Genomic DNA, 19,289 nt, shown 5'->3' on the forward strand with positions numbered 1-19,289 from the left:
CACCTGGAGAGGTCCATTTGGATGGTGGTCCATCATAATTTTAACATTAATAAATAAATCTCAAAAGGATTTCCCCCCCAAACAAGTTTCTCTATTGATTCAATGATTCCACTATTCTAGGAGGCCAAGTCCAACAACTGCACATCATCTTTTATTCATCTCTCTCTTTTGTCCCTTTTATTCACTAAATTTTTAAATCCTGAAATGACTGTCACATTTACCCTTTCCCTTTTATTCTCATTAACATCATCCCAAGCCATGACCCAATTACCTCATACCCATATCACTGTAATGACCTCCAAACTATCCTCCTGTCTCTATCTAAATTCAATAGCTTTCTGCCAATGCCCTAAAATCATTATTCCCATGCTAAAAATCTCCAGTAACTTCCCCTGAAAGCAATGTCTAAGATCCCTAACCCCACGCTAATAATAACTAACATGGATTGAGTTTTCTGTGCTGAAAGCCTTACAGGAATTTTCTCATTTAATCCTCATGACAACCCTATAAGGTAGATACTACAGGTGAGGAAACTAAAGTTTAAAAGTTAAATGGCTTGCAAGAGCTAGGAAGTGGCAGACCCAGAATTCCATCTCAGATGTTGTTGTTCAGTTGCTCAGTTGTGTCCGACTCTATGACCCCATGGACTGCAGCTTGCCAGGCTTTCCTGTCTTTCACTGTCTCCTGGAGTTTGCTCAAACTCGGTCCATTGAGTCGGGGATGCTATCTAACCATGTCATCCTCTGCCAACACTTTCTCCACTTGCCTTCAGTCTTGCCCAGCATCAGGGTCTTTTCCAATGAATTGGCGCTTTGCATCAGGTGGCCAAAGGATTGGAGCTTCAGCTTCAGCATCAGTCCTTCCAATGAATATTCAAGGTTGATTCCCTTTAGGATTGACTGGTTTGATCTCCCTGCTCTCCAAGGGACTCTCAAAAGTCTTCTCCAGCATCACAATTCAAAAACATCAATTCTTTGGCACTCAGCCTTCTTTTTGCTCCAACTCTCACATCCCTACATGACTACTGCAAAAACCATAGCTGACTATAGGGACCTTTGTTGGCAAAGTGATGTCTCTGCTTTTTAATAGGCTGTCTAGGTTTATCATAGCTTTCCTTTAAAGGTGCTAGCTTCTTTTAATTTCATGGCTGCAGTCACCAGTTGCAGTGATTTTGGAGTCCAAGAAAATGAAATCAGTCACTGCTTCCATTTTTTCCCCTTCTACTTGCTGTGAAGTGATGGAACTGGATGCCATGATCTTAGTTTTTTGAAAGTTGAGTTAAGCCAGTTTTTTCACTCTCCTCTTTCACCCTCCTCAAGAGGGTCTTTAGCACCTCTTCAACAGCCTAATGCTATCTTTCATCTAAACTGCCTATCAACAAATCCAACATTCTTTCTAATTATGTGTCATCTTTGTATCCTCTACTCCATTTCCTTTTCTCCCCTAATTTAGGTGAGTCTCATTCTTTAAATATTGGGCCTCTATCAAGCTCCACCTAGGTTCTGATGCTCTATACTCCCCCGCCGCATACACACATTGCAAAACCACCTTCTGCTATAATAATATCCAAATTGTACCTCTCCTTTAGGACCTGACTCAAGTTTAGCCCCTTATTTTGATGCTAACGCCAGAATTACAAAATTACCCCTGGAAGAAATAGATAGCTGTACTTCCAGATTGAAAACTTACACACTTGGGCCCTAAATTGTTCAGCTTCAGTCCTGATGTGAACCTGGCTCTATGGACAAATTACTAGAAGGAAAGAAGCCAACACCCCCACCCCCATCCTATGAACAGAATGTCCTTTCATCTCTGAATTAAGCACATTTCAAAGAAAGGCAAGTGGACTCAGTTCAAGGCATTTCTTCTCAACTTTTTATGTGCACAGGGCCTTTTCAGCTCATTCTTTGTGTCCCATAGACATTCTATAATCATAATAACAGTGTGTGTGTGTGTGTGTTAGTTGCTTAGTCGTGTCTGACTCTTTGTGACCCCATTGACTGTAGCCGGCCAGGCTCTTCTGTCCATGAGAGTCTCCAGGCAAGAATACCTGAGTGGGTAGCCTTTTCCTTCTCCAGGGGATCTTTCCAACCCAGGAATCGAGCCCGGGTCTCCCACATTGCAGGCAGATTCTTTACCATCTGAGCTACCAGGGAAGCCCCAAACACAGGCTGGGTTCCAAATGTGCCAGTGTTTCAGAGACAGGGAGACAAGCATGAGTTCTGCCCACAGAAATCATGGCCTCGGTAAGCAGTTGGTCCACCAGGATTTATTGTGCTTACTGATCTTTCAACTGGTCAATTCATTCCTTGAATTGTTGTCCACAGACAAGCTAGAAGAGAAATAGAGCTGGCAAAAACGAGTGGTCTCTTCTGTTCGTTTTGTGTAATAAAAGGCCACCAAACAAACAAACAAACATAGAATTAGATGGAAAGTTAGACATAATCTATTCCTACCCCTTCATTTCAGAGATGACAAAACTAAGGCTCTAATAGATACAAAGTCACGTGCCCAGATGCAGTTGCGTCTGACTCTTCAGGACCTCACGGGCTGTAGCCCTCCAGGGTCCTCTGTCGATGGGATTTTCCAGGCAAGAATACTGGGGCGGGTTGCCATTTCCTTCTGCTCTTGGGAATCTTCCCGACTCCCGACGCAAGACTCCTGCGTTTCCTGCACAGCAGGCGGATTCTTTACCCTTAAGCCACCAGGAAAAAATAATGTAACAGTAGTAATTAATGGCATCCCTAGGATTGGAACCCAGGACTTTGAGCCACAGTGCAGTTCTTAAATCCTTAAAGCCACAGTGCAGTTCTTAAAACCACAAAGCTTTTAAATCCTAGCTCTCTTAAAAGGGTTATCATTTTGCAAACATGGGCACATTCTTCCTCTTTCTGGGATTTAGTTCTTAATTCTGTAATGAAGCTAATGTTGATGATTACACTAATTTTGAAGGATTATCATCAGAATCAAATAAAGGCAAGTGAAAAAGGTGGAGAGCAAGAATCTAACACATAATAGTTGCTCAAGAGACATTCTTTTGTTCACCCAAATAGTTGTCGGTAGACATCCAGAAAGAATCTAGCTAAGACATATCTTCGGAAGGTGAGTGAAACATTGAAGACCTAATCTCATAAAGTTTCCAAAAACCTGAGAGAACCTTGAAATCAGGGTGGGGAGAGGGGAGGCAGATGTGGGAGGGGTGATGTTTAGTGGCAAACGTGTCCCCCTTGTTTGTTTTTTAAAGGAAAAGGTGTGACTGGGTGACTCATGAAACACTAATTAATTTTTTTTTATTCTTTTCATCCCTGTAACACACACAAACTACTCTTAGCAATGCCGAGCTTTCTGGAGACCCAGGAAAATAATTGCCTGCGTGCAACATTAATTGCTTTAAAAATTAATTTTATGCTTTAGATTTGCTTTTAAGATGTTAAAAGTGAGTGTTAGAGCTAAGTCTTAAGTTAGGTGACCCCTAACCCAGCAGAAAGAGGCAGAGCTGAGGAGAGTTGCTTGCCAACCATCCACACTGCGGAGTTCAGACCTTGGCCTCATTCTGGGTCTCTGCTTACAGTGATGGAGGTGCCTGACCCCGGGCAATGACATCACATCCCATCTCTCTCCACAACCTGCAGGCGGTCCTTGGAAGAGAGTTTCTCCGAGTGCTGCTTCCCGTCCCCGTCTGCTTGCTCTGAAGCCTGCTAAGACTATAATGCTTAGATGGGGTCTGTGAGTGCTGATATCAAATGATCAGGAAAATTCTGATCTTGCAGAATGGTTTGAGTTTTTAAATTATGAAAAATGTATATGCATAAAAGTACAGAGAATCATTTAACAATTACCCATGGACCATCTAGATTTGTTGTATGTTAACTTTTTTCCTTTATGCTCTAGAAAAAATTTTAAAGCAAAAATTTGCAGATATAATCAAACACTCCCAAAGGTGGCTCAAATGGTGAAAAATCTGCCTGCAATGCAGGAGACCCGGGTTCTCTCTCCATTGGGAAGATTCCCTGGAGAAGGGACTAGCAACCTCTTCCAGTATTCTTGCCTGGAGAATCCCACGGACAGAGGAGCCTGGTGGGTTACAGTCCACAGGGTTGCAAAGAGTCAGACACGACTGAATGACTAACACTTTCACTTTTTACTTTTTGAAATTTTTCTGTTGCCTCAAAGATAATCACCATCTTGAGATTGAGTTTTAACTTTTTATCTGTACTGTTCATAGTTTTACTATGTATGTATTCACAAATAATATATAATATTAATTTGTTCTTGAATGTTTTATGTAAATCATATCATCTGCACATGTATCTTTGTAACTTGCTGTTTTTCACACAGCATCATATTGTTGAGTTGTATATATGTTGCTACATTTAAATCTAGTTTGTTGTATTTTAATAGGCAATGCTTCATTGTATGAATAGACTACTCTTTATCTGTTACATTATTGATAGACATTTAGCTTGTTTGCAGTTTTTTGCGATTACTTAAGACTGCAATGAATATCCTTGATCGTATCTGCTTGTGAACATGTGTGAGATTTTCTCTTGGATATACATATAGGAGTCAGTTCCTGGATCATAAGGCTTGTATATCTTCAGCTTTACTAGATTTGGACCAGTTCTTCTCCAAAGAGGCTGCACTAATTTACACTCCAATCTCCAGTTTATGACAATTCTTGTCTCCTCTTCAGTGCTTGATGTTATGAGACTTGAAAAAATTTTCCTAATCGGATGGGTATTAACATGACCTTTCCAGAAAAAATGACCTTTACTTTAGAAGTTAGTCCTTGATCACTAGTTTGACACCATCTGTATTTTGAGTGACCTGGTTTACTAGCCAGCCTGTTACTCTACATGACTAACTGTGTTAGCAAGTGCTTATAAAGGAATAAATTAATTAGTTAATGTATTTTCCTTTCTACTAACAAGGTTGCACATTTTAAAATATTTTTTGGCTTTTGGGGCTTCCCTGGGGGCTCAGATGGTAAAGAATCTGCCTGCAATGTGGGAGACCTGGGTTCGATCCCTGGGTTGGGATGATCCCCTGGAGGAGGGCATGGCAACCCACTCCAGTATTCTTGCTTGGAGAATCCCCATAGACAGAGGAGCCTGGTGGGCTACAGTCCATGGGGTCGCAAAGAGTCAGACATGATTGAGCAACTAAGCACAGCACAGCATTGGCTTTTTGAATTTTCTTTTCTGTGGATTTCTTTTTTAATATTAGTTATTATTTTACTATTTCATACAATATTAAAGGTTATTTTCCATTCACAGTTATTACAAAATATTAGCTATATTCCCTGTGATGTATAACATATCCTTGAGCCTAACTTACATCCAGTAGCTTGTATCTCCCACTCTCCCACCCCTATATTGCCCCTAACACACACTGGTAATCTGCTTATTTTTTGTTATATTCACTAGTTTGTTGTTTTTTGGTTCCACATATAATTATTTGCCTATAAAACAATATATAAGTATGTATCTTTCTCTGTCTGATTTCTTTCACTAAGTATAATGCCCTCGAAGTTCATCCATGTTGGGGCAAATGGCAAATTCCATTATTTTTTATGGGTGAGTAATATTCATACACACACATACACACACACAGCACATCTTTATCCACTCATCTGTTGATGGACACTTAGGGTGTTTCCATATCTTGGCAATTTTACATAATGATGCAGTGAACATTGGGCTGAATGTATCTTTTCAAATTATTATTTTTTTTTGTATTTTTCACATATATATCCAGGGGTGGAATTGCTGAGTCATACCGTAGTTTTATTCTTAGATTTTTTGAGAAATCTCCATACTGTTTTCTACAGTGGCCACACCAATCTACATTCCCACCAACAGTGTGCCAGTGTACAAGGGTTCCCTTTTCCCTTCATCCTTGCCAGCATTTATTTGTATTCTTTTTGATGATAGCCATTCTGACAGCTGTGATGTGGTATCTCACTGTGGTTTTGACTTGCATTTCCCTAATGATTAGTGATGTTGAGCATCTTTCACATGCCTGTTGGCCATCTGCATTTCCTCCTGGAAAAGTGTCTACTCAGTTCTTCTGCCCATTTTTAAATTGGGGCTGTTTGTTTTTTTGATGTTGAGTTGTAGGAGCTATTTATATATGTTGGATATTAATCCCATATCGGTCATATCATTTGCAAGTATTTTTCTCCCGCTCAGTAGATTGTCTTTTTATCTTGTCAGTGGTTTCCTTTGCTGTGCAAATGCTTTTAAGTTTAATTAGGTCCCATTTGTTTATGTTTGCTTTACTTTAGGAGATGAATCCAAAAAACATCTTGCTGCGATTTATGTCAAGGAGTGTTCTGCCTATATTTTCCTCTAGGAGTTTGATAGTATCTGGTCTTATATTTAGATCTTTAATCCATTTTGAGTTTATTTTTGTATATGGTGTGAGACAATAAATGGTGCTGGGAAAACCGACAACTATATGTAAAAGAATGAAATTAGAACATTCTCTTGACACCATATACAAAACTAAACTTCTGTGTTTTTTTGTTCATGTCCTTTGCCAATTTATCTCCTGCTTTTTTTTTAAACATGTTTGTAGAAAAATATTTTTAATATTCTGGAAATGAATCCGTTGTTGACTATGCAATATTGATCTCCTCATTCCTGAACTCTTCATTATTTTTATGGGGCTGACTTGAATGTGCAAGCAGCCATGGACAAGCATTGTAGTTCAGAGTTTCCCAGGCACAGGATATGTTGGGCTGTCACGTTGGATCTGTAAAGCAATATGGTGGAATGGCTGGAATTCAGCAACCCTGGTTTCTAGCTTCACCTTGACCCTTGATTAATCCAAGAATTCTCAGGGCTCTTTTGCTTCACCTGTGAAATCATAATATGAATGCCAAACTCTATGGAAAGCAAATAAGATACACAAAATCACCTTTGAAAACGCTGTGTAAATGCTAGCCGTTATTACTAGCAGCAACTCAAACATGAGATTATCATATTAGTCTGCTTGAGGTGCCGTAACAGAATATGATAGACTGGGTGGCTTAAACAATAGAAATGTATTTCCCCACAGTTCTGGAGGCGAGAAGTTCAAGGTCAGGTGCCAGAGTGGTTGGTTTCTGGTGAGTAGTTTCTTCCTGGATGCCACTTTCTTGATGTGTCTTTCCATGGTGGAGAGTGAGCTCTGGGTCTCACCCTCTTCTCATAAAGGGACCAGTCCTATCAGATTAGGGCACTACTCTTGACTCCTTTTAATCTTTATCACCTCCTCAAATCTCCAGATATGATCACATCTGAGGTTAAGTCTTCAACATAAGGATTTGGGGGAGATACAATTCAGTCTATAGTAGTCATGGACTATAAAGAAAGCTGAGTGCTAAAGAATTGATGCTTTTGAACTGTGGTGTTGGAGAAGACTCTTGAGAGTCCCTTGGACTGCAAGGAGATCCAACCAGTCCATCCTAAAGGAGATCAGTCCTGCGTGTTCATTGGAAGGACTAATGTTGAAGCTGAAACTCCAATACTTTGGCCACCTCATGTGAAGAGTTGACTCATTGGAAAAGACCCTGATGCTGGGAAGGATTGGGGGCAGGAGGAGAAGGGGACGACAGAGAATGAGATGGCTGGATGACATCACTGACTCGATGGACAGGAGTTTGGGTAAACTCCGGGAGTTGATGATGGACAGGGAGGCCTGGCGTGCTGTGATTCATGGGGTCGCAAAGAGTTGGACATGACTGAGCGACTGAACTGAACTGAATATAACATTATAAAGCAATTAAACTAATAAAAGTGAGCAAAACTAAACAATATTTTCTTAAAGATGCTTCTAAAGCTGAGCACCGAAAAATTGACCCTTTTGAACTGTGGTGTTGGAGGGGACTCTTGAGAGTCCTTTAGACTCCAAGGAGATCCAACCAGTCCATCCTAAAGGAAATCAGTCCTGAATATTCATTGGAAGAGCTGATGCTGAAACTCCAATACTTTGGCCACCTGATGTGAAGAACTGACTCATTGGAAAAGACCCTGATGGTGGGAAAGATTGAGGGCAGGAGGAGAAGGGGCCAACAGAGGATGAGATGGTGGGATGGCATCACCAACTCGATGGACAGGAGTTTGAGCAGGCTCTGGGAGTTGGTGATGGACAGGGAAGCCTGATGTGCTGCGGTCCATGAGGTCATAAAGAGTCGGACACGACTGAGGGACTGAACTGAACTGAAAAAGACAAGAGAAGCTAGAAGTTCATGTGAAAATTCCAAACCGGGGGATGCATGTAACAGTCAGAGAATGGCATAAATCAAGAGGGATGGGAAGGAAGGAAGAAAAAAAACTCTGAGGGGAACAGGCCTGTATAAAGTACAGCACCGGCACATGCTTCAAAGGTCAAGCATTTGGAAAAGATCAAGTTTTTACCTTTCCCATTTTTCTTTTACTTTCAGGAAATCTGAGAAATAATCCTTAACGATAGAAGGTTTCCAGATTTATGATGGAGAGGCCCCCTTGGCAACCAGGCTGAACTAAAATTCAGCACGCCTGAAATGAGAAGAGAAAAAAGCATCTACTTGTCCCTTCAAAAGGTTTCAGCTTATAAAATGATTTTCCCAGGGTCCCAAATAGAAGTAGTTCACAGAAGGAGATTGGGGAGTACAGACAATTCAATTACCAGCCAGGCTGTGAGATCTGCCCTGTTAGTCTCATCTCTTATTAGGGAACGTCAACAAATTCAAGATCCCAGAGCATCTGAAACTAAGAGCAATCATCAAATAAGGAAGGTCCCCTAGGCTGGTCAATAAGAGAGAGAACAGTAACACAGATTTATGAAGGCCATGATTCTGAATTATTTATCAAAACAGAAGATTAGACAGCTCCAAATCTGATCTGGAAACACAGGTTTGAAAATTCCAGCTTACTCACCCAGTTTAGAATCTCAAACACCGGGACTTTTCTGGTGACTCAGTGGTTAAGAGTCCAACCTTCCAGGGCACAGGAGATGGTTTCCCTGGTCGAGAAAGTAAGATCCCACATGCCACGGGTAACTAAGCGCCCTAGCTACTGAGCCCACAACTACTGAGACAAGTCCAAGTGACGCAATGAAGACCTAAAAAAAGAAAGAGAAAAAAATCTCAAAAGCTACTTCTCTAAACTCTGAATCCAAACTCTCAACCATCATCTCATGTCTTTGGCTCCCCCCTGCTCTGCCACTCACACACTCTCGGATTATATTTACTGTATTTATGATTTAGCCAATGCCTTTGTGTGCCTGACAACATAGGCGTTCAAATGATTAGAACCATCTATTGTGCTCAAATCAATAGGCCGAACCCACACTTACTTTTTAGCTCAGAAAAGGTTTTCCATTTTTCCACCGTTAATGGCCTTTAACATCTGCGCCAGTAACCATCAAGCCAGGATAAAATGTCCCTGAGTTGGAGCAGAGGGGTGAGACAGGAGCCATGGGGCCCAGACACCTTCATACACCTCGCCAGAATCTTAAAAGTGTGGAGTCTCCTGAGGAAACCACATCCCCCAAGTCCCCACTCTTTAGCGAAGTCACTCACTCCCTCCTTCACCATGCCCTCTCTGCCCTTGCCCCAAATCTCATGTATCCTTGTGGCCCTCCAAGGTGATGTCAAGATCCCGGTTTCCATGGTGATACAATCTGGACTCCCATAAGAGAGCCACAAAGCCAGGAGGAGTCCCAGCGCCTTTGCAAAATTGTAACGTTATTATTCACTCCGTGGACTCAGTTGCTCTTATTATTCTTTACAATGGGCTTCCCTGGTGGCTCGTTGGTAAAGAATCTGCCTGCCAATGCCTGCTAATACAGGAAACACAGGTTCGATCCCTGGGTTGGGAAGATCCCCTGGAGAAGGAAATGGCAACCCACACCAGTATTCTTGCTTGAGAAATCCCATGGACAGAGGAGCCTGGTAGGCTATAGTCCATGGGGTTGCAAAGAGTCAGAGATGACTGAGTGACTAAACAACAACATTCTTTACAATACATGCTGATTCTCCTGTTTAAGAATCAGAATAACAGGCAAGTCTGGAGAGCGATCTGCAATGAACTTCACATTTAGTTGGAAATGGGTTCTAGGGCCACCCCACACAGCCCGCTCTTATCTTGGGAACATCCCTGAACCTCCCCCAGCCTCTCCTTTTCACCCATACTGTGGGGGGTCATAATCGTAACAGATCTACAGTTACTAGGGTACCTGCAAGAGAATTCTCCTGAAAGGACCGCCACAGGCCCAAGTGGTCCTGACTTTGATTCCCTGGCTCTGTTAAAACTTACAGCAAAGAGTGAAGTAAGGTCCTGTTTTTCTCACCTGCTCATCTCTCACCGAGTCTCAGGAACAACAGATCATAATAAGTTTAACACTATCCATGGTGGCATTGGGGCATGTCTTGCACCTATAAATTTGAAAAAAGAAAATGAAAAAAAAGTCCCACTTGGGCTGTTACACTGAACAGGCAGAGAGGAGCTTAGGGATGTGCAGCCTCCCCACCCAGCCCAGTCTGGGTGCCTCTGCATCGCTCCAGATCCCCTCACTAACTGGCTTTTCCAATGACAACGTGGGCCCCTCAGTAGGTCTAGCTTCGGCTTTGTGGGGTCCAAGCCTCTTCCTAGGTCGCACTGGTGCCTCAGCTCATCTCTGAAATCCAAGGTGCCCCCATCTGACCCACAAAGCTGCACACCATGCACCTCCTGTTTTGCCCTCTTCACCTTGTTGATCTCCGGGCACTGAGTGAGGTGGGTGGTGGGAGGTAGGAGTGACTCGGTCGTACTTTTTAAGATCATGTCCCAGTGAAGCAGAACTCTTTTTTTGGAAGACTTGGCCCCAGTTGTCCCCACCTCCCATTGATGCCTCTGTACCCTGACACAGAATTAAATCTCAGAGACAGAGTTCTGAGTGAAGCAGAAAAGAATAGCTATATTGTTTTGCCAGGCAAAGGGGGCCACAGCAGGCTAATGCCCTCAAAACTGTGTCCCAGGGACTTCCCTGGTGGTATAGGGGCTAAGACCACACTCCCAGTGCAAGGCGGCCTACGTTCCACCCCTGGTCAGGGAACTAGATCCCACATGTCACAATTAAGAGTTCGCATGCCACAACTAGGGCTTCCCTGGTGGCTCAGATGGTGAAGCGCCTGCCTATAATGCGGGAGACCTGGGTTCAATCCTTGGGTCAGGAAGATCTCCTGGAGAAGGAAATGGCAACCCACTCCAGTATTCTTGCCTGGAAAATCCCATGGACGGAGGATCCTGGCAGGCTACAGTCCATGGGGTCGCAAAGAGTCGGACACGACTGAGCGACTTCACTTTCACTTTCATTTTCATGCCACAACTAAAGATCCTGCATGTTGCAAATAAGACCCGACGTAGCCAAATAAAATAAACATTCAAAAAACAAAACAAACCCAAACTGTGTGTCCTGACCTGGAGGGAGTAGTGAGAAGTTTTATAGTAATGGTACAAAGAGGAGGGTGCGATCAGCTCATGGACATTCTTCTGATTGGTTGGTGGTGAGGTCAGTGGGCGTGGTCATCATCAACCATCTGGTTCCAATTGGTCTGGGCTCTACCTGCTTGTGGGCAGCATACCCTTAACTTCTCGCACCTGGAGGGAGTTTCCTGATATCTGCAAAACAGCATATCCCTTGAGGTTCAGGACCCTTCCCCAAGACTGTACTACTGTTTCTCTTGACTCTTCCTCCCGTGTCTCTGCATCCCCTCCTTTCCCTAATTAGCATCCATTTGAACCTGTCCATTGGAATTCAGGGAGGCTCCTGGGGATTGAAGAAAGCCTATTTCCTGTAATCAAGACCTGGGGGACATTGGAAGTCCTCCAAGCAGGACGGTGCCCGCCCCCAACAAGGTCCTGCTTGGTTTCACTATCACAAGCTTTGGCGTTTTAACCAATTGGTGATCGATGGCTCACTTGGTGACTTTTCCTGGAGGTTCCTGAGACCCTGTAGGAGCTTCCCCAATGGCTCAGCAGTAAAGAATTCACCTGCAATGCAATGGGTAGGAGACAAGAGTTCGATCCCTGGGTCGGGAAGATTCCCTAGAGAAGAAAATGGCAACCCACTCTAGTATTCTTGCCTGGGAAATCCCAGTCCATGGGGGTCTCAAAAGAATCGGACTCGACTGGGCAACTAAACAACAACAACCTGAGACCCTGCAGGGCTTGAACATGCTAGAAATTCTGTCTGTGCTGAGCAGGGCTGTGTCCACCTACTGGTGAGAAACAGGAAAAGACCCTCTGAAGGAGCCCAACACCCAGCGGCAGAAGGAAAGAGTCATGAAAACTTGCCTTGGGGTGTGCAGAAGAAAGAGAAAACCAGACAAAGATAGGGGCTTTTAAAACAAAAGATGGTGCGTTCGAGGTATAATTTGCTTCCGAGTATCATTGCACAGGGAAGAGTTAGAAGAAATTCCACAAAGGCCTGAATGTTGAAGTATCAGAATCAAATGTTAAAAAAAAAAAAAAAGACAGATATGGGAAAATCAAGTAACAAAATAATCATGGGTTTTAGAAAAACTGAGTTGAACGTCTCCTTAGATTTTCTTCTTAATTGGATAAAAAATGGATGTATTACATAACTTGTATGTATTAATAACTTCGCTTTTACGAAAGTCTGGCCACCAGCTGTGATTCATGAACCCATCCAAAGGGCCAGTGCACAGTCGCCCATGAATACTCACCCCAGTCCTACATACCTACAGCCTGCAGGCAGGCTGCTCCCAATGGCAGAGCTGCAAGTAGGAGTCAGAGCTATTTTTCCCCACGCACATGTTGATATGCAGCAAAGCGGACAGCCTCGCTCTGTGCAAGCTGTCCTATTGAAGGCTCATTTCCTGTCAATCTTCCTTTTTTTTCCACAAAGCTTTAATTTTTTGCCACAGCACTTTCTACATTTTAGTTTCCTGCAAACCTCAGGAAATAGACTGAAATTAATATCGTCAGATGCTTCTAAAAGTGCTGGCTTGGCGGCACTGCAGAACGCTTTCAGATGCCATTTTGGGATTAAAATATACCAGTTATGCGCCCCTCCCCCCCCCATTGTTTGGAGGAGAGATCTGGGAGAGGGATTGTGTCTGAGATTGGACCGATTTGAAATGTAAGGTTTAACAAAAACTGGGAACAGAGACCGGCAGGTAAGCCAACTGGAGGAGGAGGTGAAGAAACAAACCTGGCGGCAGATCACAGCGCGCCCTCAGCCTGGACAGCGGAGGGCAAGACCCCTCAGTCTTGTTTTCTTTGCAGATCTTTCAAGCTTCGAGTAAGACATCCCTGCTCTAGGGCCTCCAGATCTGACTCCAGCAAGAAGCGTAAAGTGTCATAAGAAGAAAGAAGAGGTGGAGAGATGTATTATTAGCTTTGCCTTCCCAACCAGCAACGATTGGGCAGAGGAAGCAACCCATGCCTAGCTTTTCTCATGTCTCTGGCCCTGAGGAGCCCAGGCCGGGGGTCAGACAGACTTAATGTTGAGGCCCCGTTGTGCCCTGACTTTCAGCAGATCCCTCCTTTCCAGATCACAGCTTCTTTGTCAGTCCAACATGGAGAGATGAGTCTCCCCTCCCTCCCTGTGAAAGGATGTCACAATGATAAACTCCTAACAACTATGCAAACATACTTTGGGTTCTTGAGGGGGAGAGCACGACATGAAGCGAAGTTATTTTTATTATTGTTGGCTTCTTCATCTGTGACTTCCTAAGAGTGTTACATGAGGCCACGCTATTACAGCATCTCCAAAAATCTGTGTGAAATCTCTGTGATGTTGAAGAATGCTCAGTCCTTTTATGCTCTTTGGATTTATTCACCTTTGGGATCCGTCAGCAGCAACTTCTCCATCGTCTACACCATGCAGCCTCCGTCCAATCCATAAGGGAGACCTACGGATTGAACAGCCAACTCCTTTTCCTGTCTGTCCACACCCCAGGTTCAAGTCCTCAGCATCTTCTCTATCTCCAAAACCAACAACCACGTCTCTGATATTTCTGCTTCCCGCTCTCACTCTTCAGCCAGCCTCCACATTGCCTCCAACCATCTTCCTAATATGTCACTCTAGCTAGGAAACCTCAGTGATCCTCCAGAGATCTTCTAAGAAAACCTGTATTAAATAAATGCGAACATCAGAAAGGCTAAGGGAATCACCCAGAGTCACCTTACCAGCCAGGGGCAGAGCTGGATCAAAAGCCGGATTAGACCCCCAAATCCTAGGTGCAGGCTATTACTCATCATGTTCTGAATACAGCTAGACTAGAAGCACAGCCCCTAATCCCAGGTCTACACTATTGCTTGTCAGCTTTCAGGGGTGCCTCCTAACCTGCAGAATAAACTCAAACCCTGGACCACTCTATGCAGCTTCACAGAACAGAAATCTGACTATAGAGGCTTAAAAATTGGGGCTTTTTTTTCTTTTAACAGAATGAGAAGGCAGGAGGTGTTTCAAAGTGGATGCTACTGCCCCAGGAAGTCATCATGGGTCCAAGTTCCTTCTCATGCTCTCCTACACCTGGATCATTGCTTCATGGTCACAGGATGCCTACTCTACCTCCAGGACTCAAGTTCATGTTCTAGATGGGAAGAAGGAGAGAGGTGCAAGGGCAAAAGGCATAGACCAGGTGAGTACCTTTTCTTTTTTTTTTAAAGTTTAAAAAATTTTTGACCATGGCACATGACATGTGGGATTGTAGTTCCCCAACCAGAGACTGAACCCATGCCCTATGCATTGGAAGGGCAGAGTCTTAACCACTGGACTGCCAGGGAAGTCCCAAGGTGAGTCCATTTTTGTCAGTCATCCAATGGTTTTCCCAGAAGCCTCATCTGGGAGGCATCTGTGTACACAGTGAAGTTGAGAGTTGATATCCACGTGATATCTCTCTAGCTGCAAGGGAGCTGAAGAGGTTCACAGTTTTAAATGGACATAATGCCACACTGAAAAAAAATAGAGGTTCTGTCAGTAAGGAGAAAGAGAAGCAGGAATATGGAGTGTACAGCTGGCAATCTCTGCCACATATAGGTTAGAGGTGACCTTCACACACCCTACAGTCCCACGCCAGCTGACTTTCCTATTCTCACTTCCTCTTACCTTGGCCACTCACTCCATGACCCAGCCAACCCAGGGCACCCTGTGCCCTTCCCAAGCATGATGGGGGGTGGGAGGCTTTCCTGCCTTGCTGCTTTTACACACCTGGTTGCCCACCACTTCTTGGCATATCACTTCACTTTTCCTAATGCTCGCAGTCAAAATTAACCTCCAATTCTTCTATTCGCCAATAACATATTGTACTTATCTCTATTAAAGCACTAATCACATCCCACTCTGAAATATAATTTGCCAGGCACGTATCTGCCTCATTCAGCAGAATGTAAGCTTCAGAAGACCAAGGACCGTATTTTGTTTATCTCCATATCCAGTACGAAGTTTAAAACACTGTATGTTCTACACTAAATGCCTAAGCATTTAAAACTGGAATTTTTTTTTTTTTCCTTTTGCATGCATGGCTAAGGCTGGGTGAAAAGGAACACCTCATAAAGCTATGTAAGTAAAGTTGTTGTGACCACCCATCTCCCTAGCATAGTCTGGTACTACTCTCTTTGGAGGCAGAAGAATGAATTCTGGAACTCTCTTCCAGCCAGTGGACTCTATGATGGTGTTAATGCCCAAAGGGTCAGTGACTGGTGGTTTGCTCTGGGTCTTTCAAGCTCTAAACACACTAGGGTGACTCAGAAAACTGTTTCTTCACCCTTCTGGTTTGAACCTGAGCCTCATGAAACGCTGCCCTGTGTTGGTTTCCAGGCTGAAGCTCCATCAGGCTGAAGTGATGGATGTTCTCCGCACCCTTCTGACCTCCATCACCACCACCAGGGTTTACTCTCTGACATTCCCCACTTGGCTCTGTGCCCTGATGAGCTGACTCTGTGGGATTCAGATTCCTCTTCCTTCTGTTTTTCAGTTGCATTCAGCCACCAGGAACCACCAGAGATGGAGTGCAGGAGGAAATAAAGGGGTGGAAATAATTCTTCTGCTGCTCCCTTTCTGCTTCAGGGCTGGGCTGTGACATTGGTAGCATCTTGCCCCTCCAGGATTCAGCTCCTGCCAGGGGTCCCCAGCCCCCTGCCTTCAGTTCACAAGGTTCCACTTACTCTGGTCCCTCATCTCTGCTTCAGGGCTGGGCTGGGGGTAGTAATGATCTTAACCACTGCTCCGCCTCCCTGCGTGTCTCAAGATCACCTCTTATTGGGTCCCGGAACCCAGCCCAACCCTCTGTACACAGTCTATGAAATTTCTTTCCACAACCCACCTGAGTGTATTTTATTTTATGCCAGGATACAGACTGGCGTGGCCACCAAGGCCCTTGCTTCGTGACCTGCATTAAAGTCTTCAACATGATAAGGACTATTCAGAATTTTGAACTGGCTCCACGAACACGCCATCTACGGCAGTCTCCAGAGAAGCCCAGCTAGTGTTTCCCTTGTTATCTGAGGACAGAGTGAACCTTCACTGAAGACCCGATGCCTATCTGTATCCACAACCGCATTACAATTGCATGTTTCAGAATGCATCTCTTTCTCAGATACAAAAACGTTTGTCCTATCTGATGGGATGGCCTATGTTTGGGGAGATGAGGGGAGGGGTGGGGATAAGAGTCCAATGGATATTCAAGTCTCTGATTAATTATGTGTAGAACCAAATATGTTGAACATTGCTTCCCCCAAGACCTTCCTGTCCAGAATTGAAGGGTTTGAATGTCAAGAAATCTATCAGACAGTGACACTCTGAACTCAGAATTAACTATTTTCTGCTTTGTGTGCACTGGATGTCTGATAAGATGGTAGCTTCCAAACTCTCCCCAGTGTGGGCCTCCAAGAAACTCAAGTCTGCATAGAGCGAGCAGAGGCATTTAATTAGTCTCTTTCTCTCTTTCCTTTCTTCCTTATTTTCCTTGTCCATCCCTCCCTCTCTCCTTCTCGCCCTTCCTCCCTACTTCTTCCTTCCTTCCTTTCATTCTTTCTTTACTCTTCCTTCTGAAAAGGGGCAGCAGTACCCTAAAAGAATACTGAGAAACCACTGGTACACTTTTGTGTGTAGAAAATGATGAATACATGTGGACTTGAGAGTAGTCAGTTCAAGGTCATGGCCGTCTTCCTCCCCGAGGCCAGCCAAATATCCTTTACCTAAGAGTGTCGAGGGTTCCTCTTTCTCCTTCCTATGTTTGGACCAGATTAAAAACACCTGGAGACTCAGTGTAGCTCCTGTTTTCTCCTGCACCCTCACCGTTTCCCTTCTGCTCTTTTTCCCTGACCACGACAGCAATTACTGCTTCCCTGGGAGGCTGGATCAGATAGGGATGAAAAAAGCAAGTCTTGCCTTGGAAAGCCGAAGACAAAAGGAAATGAATGCTTCAATTTCTGCTTCCTTCAGGCATATTAAAGCAGACTATCACTGGGAAAAACCTCTGAGATATATTGTTAAATTCAAAGAAGATATAATTGCAGAATAATGTACATCATGTGTGATTCCATTTATGCATTTGTGCTCTCAGACTGCTTGCTTGTTTATATGTATATAAACACATAGCACAAGTCTCCAACTGCTAATGCAGTTACCTCTGGGAATAGATTTGGGGCGAGGGTTGGTGAAGGAAGGTGTTCACACTTTATATGCTTCTAGAATATTTGGTTCTATAAAACGAGATTAACTTCTTTAGTTTTTGCTTACATAAGTAATATATGGATTCAATCACAAATAGTGAATTCTTTAACAATCCTTTTTAGGTCTTTTCTTTTCCTTCTGTGCTACCAGGAAGAACCAAATTAATTTTCTCTAAGTTTTAAAAATTGAGATTTCTTCACTTGAAATACATTCTCTGTCATTTCGGGGTGTCATTGTGCTTCCTGATCATGATTTAAAATAGGTTGTAATGAATCATCTTCCACAGTAAGTTTGACTAAGTCAAGTGAAAATGGTTCAAAGGAAATCAAAATTATGAATTAATCTCCTCCTCTATCACCATGATGATGCCTCTCCTACTGAGTTTTATTGCTCATGTTCTAGAAGGTGGAACATGGGAAGAGAATAAGGAACTGCTGGACATCAGGGTCCCTGATTTCACTGGGACTCATGTCAGGTTTCGGAGAAGGCAATGGCACCCCACTCCAGTACTCTTGCCTGGAGAATCCCACGGACGGAGGAGCCTGGTAGGCTACAGTCCATGGAGTCGCTAAGGGTCGGACATGACTGAGCAACTTCACTTTCACTTTTCCCTTTCATGCACTGGAGAAGGAAATGGCAACCCACCCCAGTATTCCTGCCTGGAGAATCCCAGGGATGGCGGAGCCTGGTGGGCTGCCGTCTATGGGGTCGCACAGAGTCGGACACGACTGAGGAGACTTAGCAGCAGCAGCATGTCAGGTTTGAGTCCTAGCTCTTCCTGCTCCATCTTGGGCCCATTGTAAGACTCCCCTGCCCATTCAGCAGACAACGAACGCTCCCTTCTCAGATCATTTGTATCTTCCAGCCACTTTCAGCTTCTCTCAAGGGCTTATACTGTTGTCCTATATGTCTCATGAACCGTGACAGGCTCCTTGAGGACACAATGTAAATCTTTTTCATCTCTGCATTGCCAGAGCCTGCACCTAGTGCCTGACACAAAGTAGATGCTCAATAAATATATGTCACATGCACATCTCAATGAATGAATGGTTGGCTGAATCAAACCATGAGCCTTGTTTTGTGTCTCCAAATGTACCAGAAGGTACTTGAGAACAGGAGCTACGTCTTAAATCTTCTGCATCCCCTTAGGGTATCCTAAGAAAAATGAGCATCAACAAGTATTTCTTGATTGACTTCTCCTATTTTATTTTTATGTATTTATTTATTTTTATTTGGCTGAGCTGGGTCTCCATCGCAGCATGCAAACTTTCACTAGTTGCATCGTCCAGGGGTTCTCTAGTTGCAGTGCACTGCCTCTAGGCTCACCAGCTCAGTAGTTGCAGCGCACGGGCTTAGTTGCCCCCCAGCATCTGTAATCTTAATTTGCCGACCGGGGATCAAACCCGAGTCCTCCTGCACTGGAGGGCAGATTCTTAACAACTGGCCTACCAGGGAAGTACCCCATGTCTCCTATTTTAAAGGATAATCCCCAAAATAGTTAGAGATTTATATCTTGATTTTATTGTTTTCTGCCAGCCTATTGACAAGCTGGCAAAAAAGAGGAGAAGAGATGTATTTCCCCCTCATTTTGTAGATAATTCCAATGAGGCACAGAAAGGTGAGACAGCTTGACAAAT

General features: G+C 43.8%; 2 long non-coding RNA genes across 2 annotated transcripts in view; one reads left to right on the plus strand and one right to left on the minus strand.

Moving 5' to 3' along the window:
- LOC145523865 (uncharacterized) overlaps positions 1 to 16,582 on the plus strand; it is a 28,601-nt gene extending 12,019 nt beyond the window's left edge. Inside the window, exons 3-6 of the long non-coding RNA XR_014066929.1 lie at positions 14,421 to 14,617; positions 15,506 to 15,537; positions 15,953 to 16,131; positions 16,326 to 16,582. This is a non-coding gene — a long non-coding RNA (uncharacterized LOC145523865). The remainder of the gene's footprint in view (positions 1 to 14,420; positions 14,618 to 15,505; positions 15,538 to 15,952; positions 16,132 to 16,325) is intronic.
- On the minus strand, positions 5,719 to 11,475 carry LOC145523866 (uncharacterized). The gene is made up of 4 exons (XR_014066930.1): positions 11,227 to 11,475; positions 10,318 to 10,402; positions 8,904 to 9,087; positions 5,719 to 8,522 (listed from the first exon to the last, which is right to left on the minus strand). It is a non-coding gene; the product is annotated as an uncharacterized LOC145523866 (long non-coding RNA).
- Positions 16,583 to 19,289: the final 2,707 nt, after the last annotated feature.

This window comes from Giraffa tippelskirchi, chromosome 10 (genome assembly GCF_054371585.1).
Source record: "Giraffa tippelskirchi isolate mGirTip1 chromosome 10, T2T-mGirTip1v1.2.pri, whole genome shotgun sequence".
Taxonomy (NCBI): domain Eukaryota; kingdom Metazoa; phylum Chordata; class Mammalia; order Artiodactyla; family Giraffidae; genus Giraffa; species Giraffa tippelskirchi.